The 20,087-nt window shown below is 44.9% G+C and overlaps 1 protein-coding gene and 1 long non-coding RNA gene across 3 annotated transcripts in view; one reads left to right on the forward strand and one right to left on the reverse strand.

The window, feature by feature from the left end:
- The window catches only part of JAK2 (Janus kinase 2), an 83,469-nt gene extending 64,724 nt beyond the window's left edge, over positions 1–18,745 (reverse strand). The window contains exons 1-2 of one of the 2 annotated variants that reach the window (XM_083718490.1): positions 18,326–18,745; positions 17,764–17,844 (exon numbers count right to left, since the gene is read on the reverse strand). The gene's annotated coding sequence lies outside the window, so the exon portion shown is untranslated. The remainder of the gene's footprint in view (positions 1–17,763; positions 17,845–18,325) is intronic. The other variant, XM_083718491.1, reaches the window with a different exon arrangement.
- LOC310835411 overlaps positions 1–20,087 on the forward strand; it is a 91,399-nt gene that overhangs the window by 8,654 nt on the left and 62,658 nt on the right. The window lies entirely within an intron of this gene.

Here is a 20,087-nt window from a genome sequence, read left to right on the forward strand (position 1 = left end):
TTTATAACTGTAGGATTCTGTAAAATCTCATATCCTAAGAAGTGGAACGTTCCAAGACTGCCAGAAATATCATTTATTGCAAGGAGGAAGAAATGCAGCATTTCTATATATTTTTCAGATTAATTTTAATTGAGTGTCCCCAAAGAGAGGCATGAATGGAGCTAACACTACTAATCTGTGCTCCCAGCTGCCAAGTTTCCATAATTAAAAACAACTTTTTTGGTAGGTACCTTCATGGAACTATGAGGTGCACACACAAAGACATTACTTATACTAGCTTTAACTGTGTGTGTGTGTGTGTATATATATATATATATATATATATATATATATATATATATATTAAATTAAATTTTCTGTTTTACAATTTAGAACATTCATTTAAACAACCTTAAAATGCCTATGCCTTCTTCTCTTTCCATGGTTGATTTTACATATCATAAATCCCTGCATATTTTACATAAACTAAACCATTCAGAATTCCATTATTTCATCCATCAAAACTTGTTTACACAGTTGGGTTTATCTGAACGCTGCCAACGTTTTCAAGTGTACACGATTTCCCCCCATATATTCAACAAATATTTTCCAATCTTCTTTAAACATATGTTCTTCTTTTTCTCTTATTCTATACTAGCTTTAACTGTAAGCCACTTTTAAGTACCTGCACTACAAAAAGAGGTGGACATAAAATTACTAAAAAAATATTAGGCATTGCAATCCGAAATAGTTCTGCTTGCATACACTTTTTGTATAGCATTTCCTAATGTCTAAGACATGGGTAGACAACCTAAGGCCCAGGGGCCGGATCCAGCCCAATCACCTTCTCAATCCGGCCAATGGACGATCCAGGAATCAGCGTGTTTTTACATGAGTAGAATGTGTGCTTTTATTTAAAATTATCTCTGGGTTATTTGTGAGGCATAGGAATTCGTTCATTTCTCCCCCCAAAAAATAAAATAATATATATAGTCCCATATATATAGACCCCACAAGGTCTGAGGGACAGTGGACCGGCCCCCTGCTGAAAACATTTGCTGGCCCCTGGTCTAAGAAATAAGCTGCTTTTCGAATTGACCAGGAGTTTGTCTCTTGCTGCAGCAAACTGTTGCAGCAAAACTAAAAGCAAGCTCAAGTAGGGTACATTATTTCTTCAGTGTCTGCCTGCATTGCATCCAAGAGGCCGTAGCAAGGCTAAGGGAGGTCCATTTCATTGTGAACAAGGAGATATACAAATAGCACAAAACTGTTAATCGCCAAAGACTTTAAAAAGAACAGGATAACTTGAGTTGTCTGAAGGAATATGCAACGTGGTAAAAGCACAGGGGACACTCCTTGAGAAGGCAAAACCCTGGCTGAGGAAGTGACTAATTGTGCCAAAAGGTAATAAAATCCCCTGCTAATTTAAGTTACAAAGTATTGTACCAGGCTATTGCAGTCCTCAGCCACCGCTTCTCTGTTGATTTTGATACAGGAAACGGGCCAAGTAAAAATCCATTAATAGTTCATGGGCCAGCAACCTTTTTCAGCCGTGGGCCCTCAGACCCTGCAGGGGGGCGGACAATATTTTGAAAAGGAAAAAATATGAACGAATTCCTATGCCCCACAAATAACCCAGAGATGCATTTTAAATAAAAGGACACATTCTACTCCTGTAAAAACACGCTGATTCCCAGACCGTCCGCGGGCCGGATTGAGAAGGTGATTGGGCTGGATCCGGGCCCCCGGGTCTTAGTTTGCCTACCCATGGTCCACACGCACACCAACCAGTCTTTATAAATGCTTATGGTTGGCCACTATAGCAGAGCCTGAGCCTCACAACCAATTAAGAACTATTAACATGATTTTAACAATGTGCCACTGATGTGAATTGCATATTCGTTCGTGCATCTCGGGGGGGGGGGGGGATAAATAAATAGCACTGACACATTGGGAGGAGGGATATGGCGACTAACCATTCTGTTTTGGCGCCTGTACCCCAGTTCCAGGAACCATATGGCGAATAGCTTTTCTATCCAACTGGTTGTAGCAAGGTGGACTTCCCCCTGCCCCCACTTAAAGAGAGTTTTCTGCCCTTGCTTCATGGCATTGGCTACCACTGACTGTGGCAAGGAAACTCAGGGTGGTCATAGTGCGTCACATGGCAAATTCTCTTAGAACAGGGGTTCTCGAACTATGGTCTAGGTCTAGGAGCTGCACAAGGTGGTCTACGGGGCACCTGTGGACGAATATGGGAAGTGGCATGTGGGAGGTGGGTGGTGCTGTGGGTTAAACCACAGAGCCTAGGACTTGCCGATCAGAAGGTTGGCAGTTCAAATCCCCGCAACGGGGTTTTGCTCCCATTGCTCGGTCCCTGCTCCTGCCCACCTAGCAGTTCGAAAGCATGTCAAAATGCAAGTAGATAAATAGGTACCGCTTCGGTGGGAAGGTAAACGGTGTTTCCGTGTGCTGCTCTGGTTCGCCAGAGGTGGCTTAGTCATGCTGGCCACATGACCCAGAAGCTGTACGCCGGCTCCCTCGGCCAATAAAGCGAGATGAGCGCCGCAACCCCAGAGTCGGCCACGACTGGACCTAATGGTCAGGGGTCCTTTTACCTTTATGGGAGGTGGCATATCGGTGGCATTAAATATCTGTATTGATTTTAATTGCATTTTATTGTTTCTTCTGTTTCTTATCTTGCATTTTTTGGCATTACAATTTGAATTCCATGAATTTCAGGTTTAATATAATAACATGCAATATATAAGAAATAAAAAAGCAATTTTTAAAGCGTACAGCATTTAACCCAATGCATTGCCATAGTTACAACAAGCAGAAACATCGTGAGTGGTCGACCAAGTACTCTCAACAATTTTCAAGTGGCCCAGGTGTGTGTGCGTGAGAGAGAGTTTTGGAACCATTGTCCTAGAGATCATATGATAAGGAGAGGTGTAAGTATGGCTATTTTATTTCCAACAGCATCCCCTTTGGTGGGAACAAAGTTTAGCTTGGCTCTAAGTCAGTACTAGGAAAACTCAGTGGAACAGAAATGTATTCAGAATGAAGTACTTTGCAATGTTAATACAGGGTCGTTTGAAATATTAGGGACATCCCCAAGTTTGACATTTGAGAGGTACTTTTTCAAGCTACTACTCATACAATTTCCATACCAGCAAGACTATTCCTTTCAAACAGTATTCTGCTGCATTGTATGACTATACAAGGTTGCTTTCATAAGGGGCGAGAAGAAAATATTGGCTCATGTTCTTGAAAGACACTTGGACTACATGAGAAACCTGTTATTAAGGCAGTGGCATTGTTCAAAAGACTTCTGTTGGGTGGCATCTGGCTAGGTCTCTCTAGTGATGAATCATGCAATTGAGCATGAATATTCCCCCGTTTCCTCTGAATAATGCTACATTAAAATATACACAGGCTGACTCAAAATTAGTTCTGGCAGTTCAGAAGGCAGAAGACCAATCCTTATATGCAAAAGGAAGCAAGCCAAAGGAATTGAAAACAACTGAGAGGCAGGAAAGAACATACATATGATGATTCTTAAAAAGCTGGGTTTTTCAAAATTAAAAGAAACTAAATCTGTTTCAATCATTTTGACAATGTTTTTGGGACTTTAACTTTATTGTAGACTTTGGGTCTACGGTTAGAATGAGGAAGGAATTTATAATTCAAAACCCATTTCCAGGTCATTAGGTTCATATCATTAGTCACCCGTGACTTTTTCTCTGAAGCTAGTTTCCATTATTATTTCTCCTTTCTCACGATCCTTTTGTATACCCATCCCATCCACAACAGTCTTCCATTTAATCCATCATATAAGCTTTCATGAGTCCAAGGGCTTATTTCAGATGAAATGCAGTCAAAGAATGCCTCACTTGCATGTATGTTTCTGCCTGATTGTTCCCAAGTCAAAGGCAATAGGATACACATCACAATTCATACATAGTGGATAATGAAGGAATCTTGCAGCTAAGGGGATGGAGAGTGATCTCATTGGCTGAGTCTATGCTGGTGCATTAGTCACATGGCACCAAGCCACCAAAAGTAGTGGAGGACCTTGGGGTCACAAATTTCATTGGTATGTTGTTTAGTCGTGTCCGACTCTTCGTGACTCCATGGACCAGAGCACGCCAGGCACTCCTGTCTTCCACTGCCTCCCACAGTTCGGTCAAACTCATGCTGGTAGCTTCGAGAACACTGTCCAACCATCCTGTCCTCTGTCGTCCTCTTCTCCTTGTGCCCTCCATCTTTCCCAACATCAGGGTCTTTCCCAGGGAGTCTTCTCTTCTCATGAGGTGCCCAAGGTCTTGGAGCCTCAGCTTCAGGATCTGTCCTTCCAGCGAGCACTCAGGGCTGATTTCCTTCAGAATGGTTAGGTTTGATCTTCTTGCAGTCCATGGGCCTCTCAAGAGTCTCCTCCAGCACCAGAATTCAAAAGCATCAATTCTTCAGTGATCAGCCTTTTTTATGGTCTAGTTCTCATTTCTGTACCATAGCTTTAACTATATGGACCTTTGTTGGCAAGATGATGTCTCTGCTTTTTAAGATGCTGTCTAGGTTTATAATTGCTTTTCTCCCAAGAAGCAGGCGTCTTTTAATTTTGTAACTGCTGTCACCATCTGCAGTGATCATGGAGCCCAAGAAAGTAAAATCTTTCACTGCCTCCATTTCATTGGTGTGCAACACCCAAATTTGCCCCCCCCCTTGTGCTCCATCCTAATCATATTTACAGCCCCCCATGGCACCCCCAAGGCTTCATGCCCGGTGTGACCAAACCAGTCACTCTCCCCTAAATCTGTCAAAAGCTAGTGTTTGGACACGCTAAAAGTTTATCACCATGTCAATTGCAATTTTCCAGAGTAGCTCTTTGAGACTAGTCTCTTGCAAAGAAGTGGGGGGTGTTATTTGATGCCTGACACTATTTTGAATCGAGATAGTGGACGGAGAAGTAACTTTGGTGTGTATCCACTCGATTTTTGGTGTGGCAGGTCCAAACTGCCAAATTACACTACAGTGGTACCTCTGATTACGTACTTAATTCTTTCTGGAGGTCCGTTCTTAACCTGAAATTGTTCTTAACCTGAAGCACCACCGCACAATTTCTGTTCTCATCCTGAAGCAAAGTTCTTAACCCGAGGTACTATTTCTGGGTTTGCGGAGTCTGTAACCTGAAGTGTATGTAACCCAAGGTACCACTGTATTTAAAAATCACAGTATCGAGGACTTCCGGGTTAGCGCGATCGGCTAATGGCGGATTCCCTCCGAGCTCCGGAGGGAATCGGCTCCGCTGGGGACGGGTCCTACCGCGACGGCGACGCGGGGACCCTTAGAAACCGCAGGCGCGGAAGCCTGTGGACTTGGTGACTCGGTGGGCACCTTTAAGCGCCTTCCCCGACCCACGAAGAGCCTTTTGAAAGGCTACAGAGAGGGAACGGAGAGTGGCGTGGTGCTGAGAGCGAAGCCGCGAGCCATGGCCGGAGAGCGCTGACTTTTTTCCCAGAATTCGGACTCGAAAAATAAATAACCCGTGAGTAGAACGGAATCTGGACTTTAAAATTTATACCTTTGAATTCGGTACAACCGGGGGATGTGCTAAAGGGAAGTCCGCACCCCCCCTACCTACAAACGATCTAAAGCAAGGATTGGAGAACTAAGGTGGAGATTACTGTTGTTTTTTTTTGGTGTCAGATAAAAGATACTTCCATGAATTTGACAGAAGAAGTCTTTGTGCTGGAGAGAAAGTGAGGAATTTTGGAAGCTTTTTGTGTAACCCCCCCCCCGAACCCGGGAGCGTCCTGTGTGTGAGCCGGAGGAAAATGAATAAGGAGTTTGACAGCTGTCAAAGGAGCTGTCAAACGGGTGGATAAAGTTAAGAACTTTGTTACTTAATAACTCTCTGAATTAAAAGTGTTGCATTTGAATTGAGGTGGTTGGAAATAACGTAGTTATAAACAACAAAGTAACGGATTGTTGGAAAAGGACTATTAAACATTTGGAATCCCCCTAGGGGGAACTAGAGACATTACAATGGATGCAGAGGGAAAATTACTGGCAGAGATAGACAAAAATGTTTTTTCTTGTGGGAATTCTGCAAGAGCAGAGTACGGCTATGAACAAAGAACTTATGACCTTGAACTCTAAAACAAACAACTCTGCTGATTATATAAAGGATTTGACTGATAAAAAATCTGCAGCTGAACCAGAAGTGACATCTGTGGAACCGGTGGTGAGGAAAGAAGGAGTTGGGAAAGTACAGGAAAATATCAAACAGAAGCTTATATTGTCAGGAAATAAAGAAGAAGATCTTCGGATTACAAATCTGCGAAAGATGAGAAAGATGAAGGAGGGAGCCCCTGGAGTACCTGCTACACTGGAATTTAAAAGAATAAAGAAATATGATTGGGACTTCCTCTTTGAGTATGGGAGATCAGCTGACCTTTTGCAGCAACTGCTTTTAAGCATCAGGGACGGAAGAAAATTCGATGTGACTGTGATAGAACTCCTTCGAGACCTGAGGACCAACAAAAAGGGATACCAACAAAACCGGCAGAGAGAGACTGACAGAGACTTAAAGGCCTCGGATGTGAGGAATCCGGGCTAGGAACTGTTTTTTGTGGACATTTGCTTGGGAAGGGATGGAAACCGGGGCAGGGAGGGAGGGGAGAATAGAATTACAAAATTTTATGATTTCTGTATTTGGCCATTATGACATATAACTAATTAATATATAAAGGGAGATTTGTGGAAGGGAAATTAGGTCGACCTTAGAAAAAGGATTAAATCTTTATAAGAGAATTGGATAAGTTAAATGTGGATAAGTAAAATGAGCGAATTTTAAAAATAACAATAATATGTTAAGGATGAGAGACAAGAACTTGCTGAATTAATCATGGGAATTGGGATGTATGAAGAGGGGGTGGGGGGAAGTCAGGGAAAGAGGGTAAAGAAAGTAAGAGTATGAAACTATACATGTTTTGTTTTTGTTTTGTGTGTATAAAATGTGAAAAATTAATAAAAATTTTATTTAAAAAAAAATCACAGTATCTTTGGGTTTCTACGAATTCCCAGGCAGCCCTGGGCATATAACCAGTGCTAATATATAAGCAGTGGCGTTATATATCAGCAAGAGAAAAGGTCACAGCAATATGCAAAGCCACAAGCACAGTTTATTGCCAGGTGTTCCTACAAGAACCATGTCTTTTCTCTGTTGCTTCCTGTCACAATAATGAGCATTTTGTCTGTGTTGTTGTAATTGCTAGTCAACTGCATAAACGCTTTTACAGTGAAGCAGTGCTGCACAGCCCTCTCCTACTACAACAACTATACGAAGCAAGTGGATATTTCCCCCGTTTTACAAATGCAGAACTAAGGCTGGAAAACTGTGATTTGATCAAGACTGTCTAGTAAGAACAATGATTCATAGAATCTTAGATGGGTGGATTTGTAATTTATATCTCATAGTAGTCCTGAGTTCGTCCACTGAGTACATGTAGATTTTGAACAGAGAAGCGCAGATGCTTTGGGATAAAAGCACTGGTAGAAAAGCAACAAAAATTAGAATTGGTCCCACTAGTTGAGAGAACAAAGTTTCAATAAATATGCAACGGTTTGATTGAGAAGACATCACCTGCAATGCAAAGTCATAAAACTCTACGTTCTATCAATGCAGTGTCATAATTCTAGCATTTATATAACTGGTAAAGCTTTCCAAAGAATACAGCAAGGGACATTTAAGCAATTAGTTAGAAGTTCAGGATTTGCACTATTCCTCTTGGGTAGGAAGAAAGGGGTGGAGATAGGTAGAACTTTACCAAGATTAGGGATAGGATTTGGAATTCAGGTGCCACAAAGTGGACTCCCCCCCCCCCCCACTCCTGTGCATTGTTGGCAGAGATGCAGACATTGTTTCCCTGGAAGTTGAATTATTTTCAGCACCAACCAATATACAATTATAGCTATCTTTTAGGATAAAGACTGAAGATAAAATGTAACCATGAATAACTGTTTTGAGAAGGAAAGAATGTCAACGTATGTTATTTTAGTTCTTTAGATACGTGACATTTCCCATGCAAATATACAATGAGAAAACACACAGTTCTGTGATTGCATCCATAGACTAAACAATATTAGTTATATTTGTCTTATTATGTAAATATGGCTTGCCACAAAAAGATAGCAGATTAATGATTAGCTTGTATACTTTCAGTTTTGCATGTTCTGTTTCTGCAAAATATATCTAACATATTCCAGCTAACCTGAGATGCCTGGTTATAAACTCATGCAGCTGTTTAGTGTGAACGAATCTGACAAAGTGTAAACAAAAATTAATCAATACTTATTTTTATAACCAAGAAAGGAACTGCCTTAACAATGGTCTTAGGAAATAACTGTTCCAACGTGCAGCTGCTTAACTGCACAAAAGAGAACAATCACAAGCAAGTTAATAATATGTGTGAATACACTACACCCATCAAAGGTAGCTGGTATTGGCAGCCATGAAATTAGGTATTCACTTATCAAAAAGTCGGGGTACAATGCAATTTTTGTGGCACAGGCATGAAGCCCAGAAGCTATTTAACTTACATCAGTTGCTCTCTCTGACTCAATAAGGCCATCATCCCAAAATCTATTAGAAATGTACAGAATCAAATTATTTCTGATGTCAACTGATGACTGAGCACTAAAGATGCCCAACTAAGATAGGAAGTTTTTGAAACTGCCATTCTAAGGCTATAGCAGGTGCCATTCTACTTACTGTAAATCTAATTATAGCAGATAATTAGAGGATAGGAACATCAACTGAGTCAAGGATACATTCACAAATCAGAATAAGATTCTGATCCTATTCCCGAACCAGAAAACCACTGATCTATGTGATTCCTTTGTTTTCTAAAATTTGGACCAGATTCAGGAGTGGTTCGGTTGCATTAGTTGAATATCCACATCTGTTATGAGATAGGCATAAAATTATATTTCCACTTTTTAATTAAAAGAAGTGTTCTCCCCCATCCTTTCGCCTATTGGCGAAACTTGTGTCCTTAGGACTATCTCCATCTGAACTACTAAAATTGGATTTAATTTCTGCCAAGAGAATTATAACTCACAAATTAGAGGAGATGGATTTACAATTTAATATTGCGACAGGTGGTGGCACCTGTTCGCCGATAAACCTTGGCTTAACACCACCAACAAAGCTTCCATCTTATTTAACTACCTTATCTGTGGTGATGCACAGGTACGCCTTTATAAAGGCTAGATTCAATGTTTTCCCATCAAATGTGTTGGGTAACAGACTCTCCAACGGACAGATCTCACTCCTCTGTGACTGTAAAAGTGGATCTACAGAATCATTATATCATATAATCTTCTGTTGTCCTATACATTCGGCTTCACGGTCCAAGTTTTTGGCCCCATATTTATCGAGAATAGCTGACAGACCTCAGGAAGCCCAAATAATATACTTATTAAACGACGAAGACTCAAGTAGATCCCTTGCAGTCGCTAGATACCTGATTAATGTCTTATTTCATAAGAGGAGAAATGGATCACTGTATGACTCTGACAGCTTAGCCAAACTTAAGAACCATCAATAAGTGCCAGAACTAAGACGCATATCCCCCAAAATCTGAGGTATTTGAATTGCGGTTGACATAGAGGGAGCTTATTGTGTATAGTTTACTAAATTGAAGTAAAATTGGTTTTATAGGGGTGTTTTAACTTGGAACTGTTTAAATTGTATTGTTTATGGATAAATTTTGATGTATTGTTTTTAGATATGGGCCAATGGCCGTAATAAACCAATCAATCAATTTCGCCTATTACTGTATTGGCCCGAATATACGCCGCACCCCCCTCTAAATGCCAACCGTGAAAAGTGTGGCTTAAATTCGCGACCTTACAAAAATTGGATTTTACTATGTTGCTGCTAAAACACAGACATACGGTAAAACGGAAAGGGTGTGAGTGCCTGCAGAATTTTAAGGGAGCGGCTTATATTCAGGTATTGTCTCCCCTCCCCCCGAATTTTAAAGGTGCGGCTTATACTCGGGCCAATACGGTACTCAGTGACAAGGGGATATATGCAAACCTATGAACCGGATAATGGGACGCAGGTGGCGCTGTGGGTTAAACCACTGAGCCTAGGGCTTGCCGATCAGAAGGTCGGCGGTTCAAATCCCCACCACGGGGTGAGCTCCCGTTGCTCGGTTCCTGCTCCTGCCAACCTTGCAGTTCGAAAGAACGTCAAAGTGCAAGTAGATAAATAGGTACCGCTCCGGCAGGAAGGTAAACGGCGTTTCCGTGAGCTGCTCTGGTTCGCCAAAAGCGGCTTAGTCATGCTGGCCACATGACCCGGAAGCTGTACGCCGGCTCCCTCAGCCAATAAAGCGAAATGAGCAACGTAACCCCATAGTCGGTTACGACTGGACCTAATGATCAGGGGTCCCTTTACCTTTACCTATGAACCAGATATTCACCACTAACATTAAACAGAGTTGCAGTATATGTATATGTGTTCAAAGACATAGAAAAGCTTGACACATGTCACAGGACCTGCCCTTTCACATGCAGAATCATCACAACACCTATCTAGGCCAACATACCAAAGCCCAAAGAACCTCATCAGAAGGCAATTGTTTGACAGATGCTTGGAGCATGCGCATTTCCTAATTGCTCCCTGGTGTAGCAACTGTTGTTGGTACATGACACTCAGAAAGAAGAATTGTGGCATCCATTGTTTTCTATCAAAAGAAGAAACCCTAAATGTTTGATGCCAGCAAAACAAATGGCAGATATTGCTGTCTGCGAGAACTTCCAATGCCAGTATTTTCATTTTATTTATAAGAATGTTTACATGCTGCTAACTTGTGCCGAAAACATCTAAGCAGGATACAGCAAATATAAATATGCTTGTCAAGAGACTGAACCGTGTTTTGGAATAATGTGCTCCCTGCCATGGAAACAGTTACCAAAAGATATTGCAGCAGAAGCTCTGAACTGTGGCAATGATACAAATGATCCACATCTTCATGACTCACAACAGACTACACGGCTGTTCCTTGCTGCATTCATATTCGCTTCCCAGTCTTGTGGCAGGTTTTCTGAATGTGTGCAACACAAGCATGCAAAGAAGGCAAGGTGGGAGCACCAGGATGGATTTCCAAAGCAGAGACACTGGTGACAGCATTTGTAAAAGTGTTTTCTGTTCCACACAGAGAGACAGTAAATAAGAAAGAACTGTAGCATCTTAAATGGGTGCGATGAGATGGGGCAGGAAGGAGGGTTTGGATCAGCACTGGATAAAACGTTTTCTGATCAGTGAAATCAGAGTTTTGTGATCAGAGTGAGCGTTCATTAGAGTTGAACTCTGCAGAATAAATGATTGTGTGCAAGGAGGATTAACAAAAGAATATGGTATTAGAAGATGCTATTATTACTGGGAGTAAAATGCATAGCAAATTGGATCCGTGAAACGGCAGATAACATTCAGCAAATATAAAGCAATGCACACTGTGTTGTTTGTTCTGTATATATTGATGTAGACGTCAAATTGGCTCTAACTACATAGTTTAAAGACCTTGCGAGTCACAGTGGAAATCTGCTTTTTGCTGATGCACTGAAGGCAGAAAATGCAGTAATCTGGAATGGGGTTGAAAGGGAGGGAGTAGAAAGCATAATCTGTTTGATGTTGGTTTTCCCTTTTTGCAAATATATGGAATCAACACTCAGTTCAACTAAAAACAATACCTAATTCATCCTCAAACAAGACTCACTGAAATCAATGGGTTAACTATGAGTTGGACTACTAACATTTGATATCACCTCTTACATCTTTTCAACTCCCAAACTTAAACAAAATCCACATTTTTTTTCCAAAATATCGAAACAATTTTTTGCCACCATGGTTAACTAGAACATTCTTATGTAAGTCAGAAGCATCAATTTACAAGAATTTACAGTGGAAGCTTCAGACTATGATAATAATATCAATGAGTGTATGTTATAGTACATACTGATACACTATTCAGTACTTTGGGATCTGTTGAGTATATTGAGAGAGTGGAAAATTCTAGTTTGGCATTAGTTAAGACACTGGACACTAGGAATGACGGATTACTCTTAGAGGGGTTTGTTTAACATTGAGGATGTGTTTGCTGCCCTAGGCTCCTTTGGGAGGAAGAGCAGTGTACAAATTCAATACATAAAACAAATATTTCACAGAACAGCATATTCTGAAAATAAGTGCACTACATCAAATATGCAACCAAGTAAGTCAGACACACACATTTCAAAAATACAGAATTAAACTTATATTCTTAATGCTCTGGTATATTAAAAAGTTGTAGCTGCATAGTTGTAACTCTCAAAGCACCACAGAAGTTGATTTTGGACACTGCCTTTGATATAAAAAAGGACCATGCAAAAAGAACTCAGTGACCAGGTTTTAAAAGCACAATAAATGCAGAGCAATTTCCTAAGTTGCCTCTTTCAAGAATATTTAACTCCCAATTGTGAAATACTTTGCCCTTCCCAAAGCTGAATTAACACACACACACTCACTCCCAATTAATGAAGCTGTTATTAAAAGTAAAATGCCACCTGTCAAAATATACCAAGGCTGATATATAACCCTACAACCAGAATAAGGTAATAATTATGTAATTAACTGGCACTGAACACGAGTAAGCATAGCGCAGTGTTTCCCAACCGGTGTTCCGCGGCACACTAGTGTGCCGCGAGACGTTGCCTGGTGTGCCGTGGGAGGGAGGCGGGCGAGTCGGGCGGCAAGAGGCGGGGCGGCAGTGGCGAGCACACGCGGGGTGGCGAGCGAGCGAGCTCCCACATCCCATCGCCGCTCGCTTCGGCCGGCCGGCCCGTGCTCCGCGCTGGTGTCGGCAAGCCTTGCGCACCCTTTTGAGGACGCCCCGTGCTCGGCGCTGGTGTTGGCCAGCCTTGCGCACCCGGGGGATCTCCCCCCCCCGTGAGCGCAAGGCTTGCGGGTGGAAGCCGGCAGCACGGAGCACGGGGCGCCCTTCGGAGGACGCCCCGTGCTCCGCGCTGGTGTTGGCCAGCCTTGCGCACCTGGGGGACCTCCCCCCGAGAGCGCAAGGCTTGCGGGCGGCAGCTGGCAGCGCAGAGCACGGGGCGCCCTTCGGAGGACGCTCCGCGCTGGTGTCGGCCAGCCTTGCGCACCCGGGGGATCTCCCCCCAGGAGGGCAAGGCTTGCGGGCGGAAGCCGGCAGCACGGAGCATGGGGCGCCCTTCGGAGGACGCCCCGTGCTCTGCGCTGGTGTTGGCAAGTCTTGCGCACCGGGGGATCTCCCCCCGGGAGCGCAAGGCTTGCGGGCGGCAGCTGGCAGCGCGGAGCACGGGGTGAACTTCGGAGGCTGCCCCATACTCCGCGCTCCGCGCTGGTGTTGGCCAGCCTTGCGCACCCGGGGGATCTCCCCCCAGGAGCGCAAGGCTTGCGGGCGGCAGCTGGCAGCACGGAGCACGGGGCGCCCTTCGGAAGACGCCCCGTGCTCCGCGCTCGTGTTGGCAAGCCTTGGGCACCCGGGGGATCTCCCCCCAGGAGCGCAAGGCTTGCGGGCGGCAGCTGGCAGCGCGGAGCACGGGGCGTCCTTCGGAGGCCGCCCGTGCTCCGCGCTGGTGTTGGCCAGCCTTGCGCACCCGGGGGATCTCCCCCCAGGAGCGCAAGGCTTGCGGGCGGCAGCTGGCAGCCGAAGGGCGCCCCGTGCTCGTGTTGGCAAGCCTTGCGCACCGGGGGGCGCGTGGGGCGCCCTGAAACAGAGGGTTCCCCATGCTGCTGACTGTAGCCTGCCGCCCGACGCGCGGGGCGCCCTGAAGCAGAGCGCCCCTCGCGCCGGGCAGACATGGGCCAGCCCCACAAGCTCGGGGGACAGCGGGGAGGCGCAGCACCGCCATCCCACTGTTCCCCGACCTGGTTTTTTTGGGGGGGGAAATAAAGGGGGGAAAATTTCCTTTATTTCCCCCCCCCCCCCAAAAAAGTAGGTGCGTCCTATGGGACGGAGCGTCCTATGGGACGAAAAATACGGTACTTACTATTTCATAATAAAGTAATTATAAAATACTTTCTTTGTGTTTATTTGATGCCTATTAAAGAGAGTTACTTTATATATAGTCAATATAGGCACAGAGTTAATTTTTTAAACATTTTCTAATGGTGGTGTGCCTCGAGATTTTTTTCATGAAACAAGTGTGCCTTTGCCCAAAAAAGGTTGGGAAACACTGGCATAGCGTACAGTTATACAGTTACACAAGAGACACTCAGTGTCCTTTAGCAATATTCTGTAGCTGAGGACATTTTGCTTCCACTGGGTTAACTTTAAAGAGTTTGCTTCCAAAGCTGTACTTTAACTCCTGCATGACTGGCATTGGCAACGCAATACCAAGTGTTAAGCACCTTGTTTGCCTTTCATTTTCCAGCTGAACAAAGCCTCTGCAGCAGACATAGGCAAACTCGGCCCTCCATATGTTTTTGGGACTACAATTCCCATCATCCCTGACCACTGGTCCTGTTAGCTAGGGATGATGGGAGTTGTAGTCCCAAAACATCTAGTGGGCCGAGTTTGCCTATGCCTGCTCTGCAGCTTCCAAGGCCCTTTGGAAGCTTCCCTTGCTTTTAAACTTCCTCTTTCTGAAAGGCTTCGCTTTTTACAAGACAATCTTGTTTACCATAGGAATGCAACTGTTACAGTAGTGTTTGCCCTCACAGTAAAGCTAAAAAGGGTAAAGGACCCCTGAACGGTTAAGTCCAGTCAAAGGCAACTATGGGGTTGCAGCACTCCTCTCACCTTCAGGCCGAGGGAGCCGGTGTTTGTCCGCAGACAGCTTTCCGGGTCATGTGGCCAGCAGGACTAAACCGCTTCTGGCACAACGCAACACCGTGACGAAAGCCAGAGTGCACGGAAACGCCGTTTACCTTCCCACCGCAGTGGTACCTATTTATCTACTTGCACTGGCGTGCTTTCGAACTGCTAGGTTGGCAGGAGCTGGGACAGAGCAACGGGAGCTCACCCCGTCATGTGGATTTGAACTGCCGACCTTCTGACTGGCAAGCCCAAGAGGCTCAGTGGTTTAGACCACAGCGCCACCTGCATCCCTCACAGTAAAGCATTCCTGACAGGTCTCTAAACATGTGAGTATTTGTGACTGAGAGCCAGTGTCATGGAGGAGATGGCCGGATCCTGAGGAGGAAAGGGAGGAGCTCAGGGAGTTGGAGCTGGGCAACCCTAGGCTGCAGGTATTTGATTCACTGGACCAATTATGGCCAATAGAGCCATTCTGGGAAGGCACGGGTGACTTGCATGCCCCCAATTAACTGCCAAATTCTATTAATGCTATCCGGGCAAATCCAAACCTCATGACTGGGGTGGGGGCACTTCAGAAACGGGGCGATGCCATGAAGCTATTGCAGGTTTCATGCAGGGGGGGGGGTCAGATGCTAAGGAGGAACAGGAGGTGCTCAGGGAGTTGGAGATGTCTGAACTTGGCGAGGAGGAATGGAGAAATGGATCCAAGGCAGGGGCAAAGTGGGTTGCCAGAGGACTGTTCCAGCCCTGTGACATTGGCCAACCCTAGGCAGACGTCTCCTTCTCCTGTCAGTGAGGATGTCCCTATGTCCCTCTTTCAGGAAGGCAACTAATTGAGAGTTAATTGGGTGCCGACCACTTGCCACGCTAAGAGTTGGGCTTACCCCACTCTTCAAAAGGAAGGCCCAGGGAGCATGTGGCTTATTGGATCAACATTATCTGCTTGCACTTAGCCATGTCTCTATAAAGGGTAAAGGTAAAGGGACCCCTGACCATATAGGTCCAGTCGTGGCCGACTCTGGGGTTGCAGCGCTCATTTCGCTTTATTGGTCGAGGGAGCCGGCGTACAGCTTCCAGGTCATGTGGCCAACATGACCAAGCCGCTTCTGGTGAACCAGAGAAGCACATGGAAATGCCGTTTACCTTCCTGCCAGAGTGGTACCTATTTATCTACTTGCACTTTAACGTGCTTTCGAACTGCTAGGTTGGCAGGAGCAGGGACCGAGCAACGGGAGCTCACCCCGTGGCGGGGATTCGGACCACCGACATTCTGATCGGCAAGTCCTAGGCTCTGTGGTTTAACCCACGTCCCTGGAAGGCAATTAATTCGGAGTTAATTGGGTGCTGACCACTTCCCATGCTAAGAGCTGTGCTTACCCCACTCTTCAAAAGGAAGGTCCAGGGAGCATGTGGCTTATTGGATCAACATTATCTGCTTGCACTTAGCCATATCTCTATACCTAGCCCTTTATACAAGATACCTGCTACATCTTGTAACCTGCGCTTTGCCTATGTACCAATCTGATTTATGCATCAAAACCTTTAGCAGAAACTGTGCAGGGAGTTCCAAGTTCTTCATTCAACATTGAGGGCCACGACAGACAGCCAAGACTCTCATGGAATGTGTACACACATGTGAGGATGTGTTGTTTGTTCACACACATCTCTGCTGTTGGGGGGGGGGGGGACGACAGCAGTGTAACAGTGGCAGAAAACTATGAAGCTCCTCACTGCTTTGCGTTTAAGAGGGGGCTTTTCGCTCCAACTCGTAATCAAGGTTTTACACTCCTTTGCAACAGCCAACGTGGAACAGAGGTCCTGTGCTCCTCTTCCAATGTCAGTAAAACACTACCAGCTGCAGGGTGGAAAAATCAACTATTTGATTTGATGAAAAGGGCAATACTCTTATCTGTTGCCCATAGCATCAGCCCACAAGGAAATGACACCAAGGAAGACAGCAGTTGGCCAGGTGACAAAGCAACAAACATTTTACAGATGTCAGGAAGAGCTTGAAACCTTAACTTTTCACAGCAATATTAATGCTCTTCTTCTTCTTAATGTATGAATTGCATATACAACACATGCACATTTGACGAAAAAATAAATTGCAAGTATATAAGGAATGGGTTTGCACAACACAATGAATAACCGAACTAGATGAATCCCAAGCTTCATCCCACACCCTTCAAACAACTTAAAATTTCTACAGGTACCTATCTTTCCCCCTCCATAGCTATTAGCCAAGACCACATCACAGCTGTTTTTAATCAAAGAAAAGGATGTTGGAAGATACAATCATGTATCTCCCAAATAATTCACACCGATTTTGCTGTCTGAAAACCAACAGCTCATATACAGACTCTGTGTTTTGTTTTGTTTTGTTTTGTTTTGTTGTTTTGTTTTGTTAAATAGCAACAGCTTTAAAATAATCTACAAAATTGCCTGACATGTTTCCTACTGGTATTTTTCATTTCCTTCGCACTCCATTATTTTCCAAAGTTACAACTCAGCAATGTCAAAGGGAATCTGTTTCCTATATAGACCAGGAAAGTTGGAGTGATCAAGTAAGAGGATGGAGAGCTAAACAGCCTCGCTGGCCTCTGTTACTGAAACTGCACATTTCATTACTCCTTCCCACCCCAGATAAAAAGTTCACTGCCCCAGATCTCCCCTTCCCCAACAACCCACACAATCTTTCCTTCTTAAGAAGCAGATTAGCAGCTGGAAAACAAGTTCCATGCTGCAAAAGAGAAAGCGCAAAAACAAACCATAACATAATTATATGTACTAGGACTACAATAATTACCCCTTAGCTGAAACACAATAGGCACATGAGGGAAATCTCCTCAACCTTTTAACTATATTTTGAAGGTGCATTACTTAAACACCGATTCCCACCCCCCAAAAAAGTTTTTTAAAAAATAAAAATACACACCATCTGCAAGGTGGAAGAAAGGCCTCTTCTTGTCCACGAGGAAAGAGTTCACATCTTTCTACCTCAGACTGCAACTACAGCCTAAATAGAGAGTTATTATAATATTTCATTAATATTATTTTAATAGAAGGGGGAAATAATGGGGAGGGGGGTGGATTACACCCCTGGCCTTCATAACTCTTAATATCCCAAGCGATCCAGCCCGTTTTGATAGGGTTGCACTTTGGTTTCATTCGTATCTGGGAAGGGAATTTCTCTGGGTGGGTGGAAGGAAGCCCAGCCCGCCCGAAGTTTCCTGCGCAAAATTAGTTTTGCTTTTGTGGTTTTAAAAGGAGGGAGTGAGAGAAAGAAAGAAAGAAAGAAAGAAAGGGAAAGAAAGAGGCCGGAGTAACAACCCCACCAACGCCTCCTTTAACCCCCAACCCCGCTATCCTTTCCTCCCCACTCCCGCCAGGCAGCAAACCCTCTGCTGCGCCCCCAAACTCGCCCCACCGGGGAAGCGAAAGCGCACCAAGACGCCCGGGCGCAACGCCGCCCCTGGAGAAGGACCGGGAGCTAATACCTCGGGAAACGGGCGCGTGGGGAGCTGGTCACCGACTCTCCCCCCCGCGACGGCGGCGCTGCAGAGGAAGCCGAGGTTTCCCTCCGGCTCCCCCCGCTACATACAGGCAAGGAGGAAGCAGCCGGAGATGAAGCGACGCCCGTCGGGGCGGGCCAGCTGCTTGGCGCGCGCCGCCGAGCGCGCCCGGGCGGGTCCGTCTCTCTCTCTCCGCCGCCCAGCTCTTCCCGGTCGCTTCGCCCGGCGGCGCTGGGGAGCGAGGAGAAGAGAGGCGCCTCCTCCGCTTGGAACCGAGACGGCGCGGGACGCGGCGAAGGGCCTGCGCTCGGGACGCGCTCGCCAGCTGCGTCACGACGCACGGGCTCTCCAGGAGAGGCAGGGGCGCACGGCAGCTGCCGCCCCGGGGAGGAGCCGCCGAGCGCCGGGGAGGAGCCGCGCCGCCCACGGCCGACGTCGGAGCCGGGAGAGCGATCCGCTCGGAGAGGCGGCGCCTCGGGTGAAAGGGAACTCGAGGACAGAGCTGGGCAGAGCGACCCGGTGGTCACCTTGCGAGATGCGCCCCCGCGACCCCGATGCCTCCAAGATTTCTCGGGACGGCCTCTTCTTCTTTTTAAAATATAATTTTTTAATTAAATTTTCTTTTCTACAATTTAAAGTACTCATTTTTTACATTCTTAAGATATCAATGACTTCCGTTCTTCTCTTTCCATGGTTCATTTTGCATATCATAAACCCTTATATGTTTCACAAAAACTATACTATTCAGTATTCTATTATTGATGGTTGGACAGTGATAGTTAACAATGTGGTTACAGAAGAGTTTAAAATTGAAAAAGGAACACGACAAGGCTGCCCGATTTCCCCTCTGCTATTTATATCGTTCTGGAGGTGCTCTTGAATATGATTAGAGGGGACCGGTTGGTGGAAGGGATTCAGGTCGGGGCGAAACAATATAAACTTAAAGCTTTTGCAGATGACCTAGTTTTGACTTTGCAGGAGCCAGAATCTAGTACAAAAAGAGTATTGCAACTGATACAAGACTTTGGTCGGGTAGCGGGATTTAATTTAAATAAACAGAAAACCAAGGTGTTGGGGGAAAATTTGACAGATACAGAGTCAGAACGGTTTCAGAGAGAAACAGAACTAACTGTGGTCAAAAAAGTAAAGTACCTAGGGGTAAACATTACAGTAAAAAATCTGAGTCTATTTAAGGATAACTATGAAAAATGTTGGTCTGAAATTAAGAGAGATTTGGACAGTTGGACAAAATTGAAGCTTTCTTTGCTAGGCCGAATTGCTGCTATTAAGATGAATGTATTGCCAAAAATGTTGTTTTTGTTTCAAACACTACAGATTGTGGACAAGACGGAGTGCTTCCGGAAGTGGCAGAGAGATATCTCTAAATTTGTCTGGCAGGGCAAAAAGCCCAGAATTAAGTTTAAGATATTAACTGATGCGAAAGAAAGAGGGGGCTTTGCCCTGCCAGACTTAAAGTTGTACTATGAAGCCGCAGCTTTCTGCTGGCTAAAAGACTGGCTACTTCTCGAAGACACTGATGTACTGGACCTGGAAGGTTTTAATAATGCTTTTGGTTGGCATGCATACTTATGGTATGATAAGGTTAAGAGCAATAAGGCCTTCAAGAACCATATTGTCAGGAAAGCAGTGTTTAATGTCTGGACAAAATACAAAGACTTATTGGAAAACAAAACTCCAAGGTGGCTTTCACCTCTGGAAGCTAAGGCCTGAAAAAGACCCAATATGG

Source organism: Podarcis gaigeae (genome assembly GCF_964106915.1).
Source record: "Podarcis gaigeae genome assembly, chromosome: 17".
In the NCBI taxonomy this organism is placed as follows: Eukaryota; Metazoa; Chordata; class Lepidosauria; order Squamata; family Lacertidae; genus Podarcis; species Podarcis gaigeae.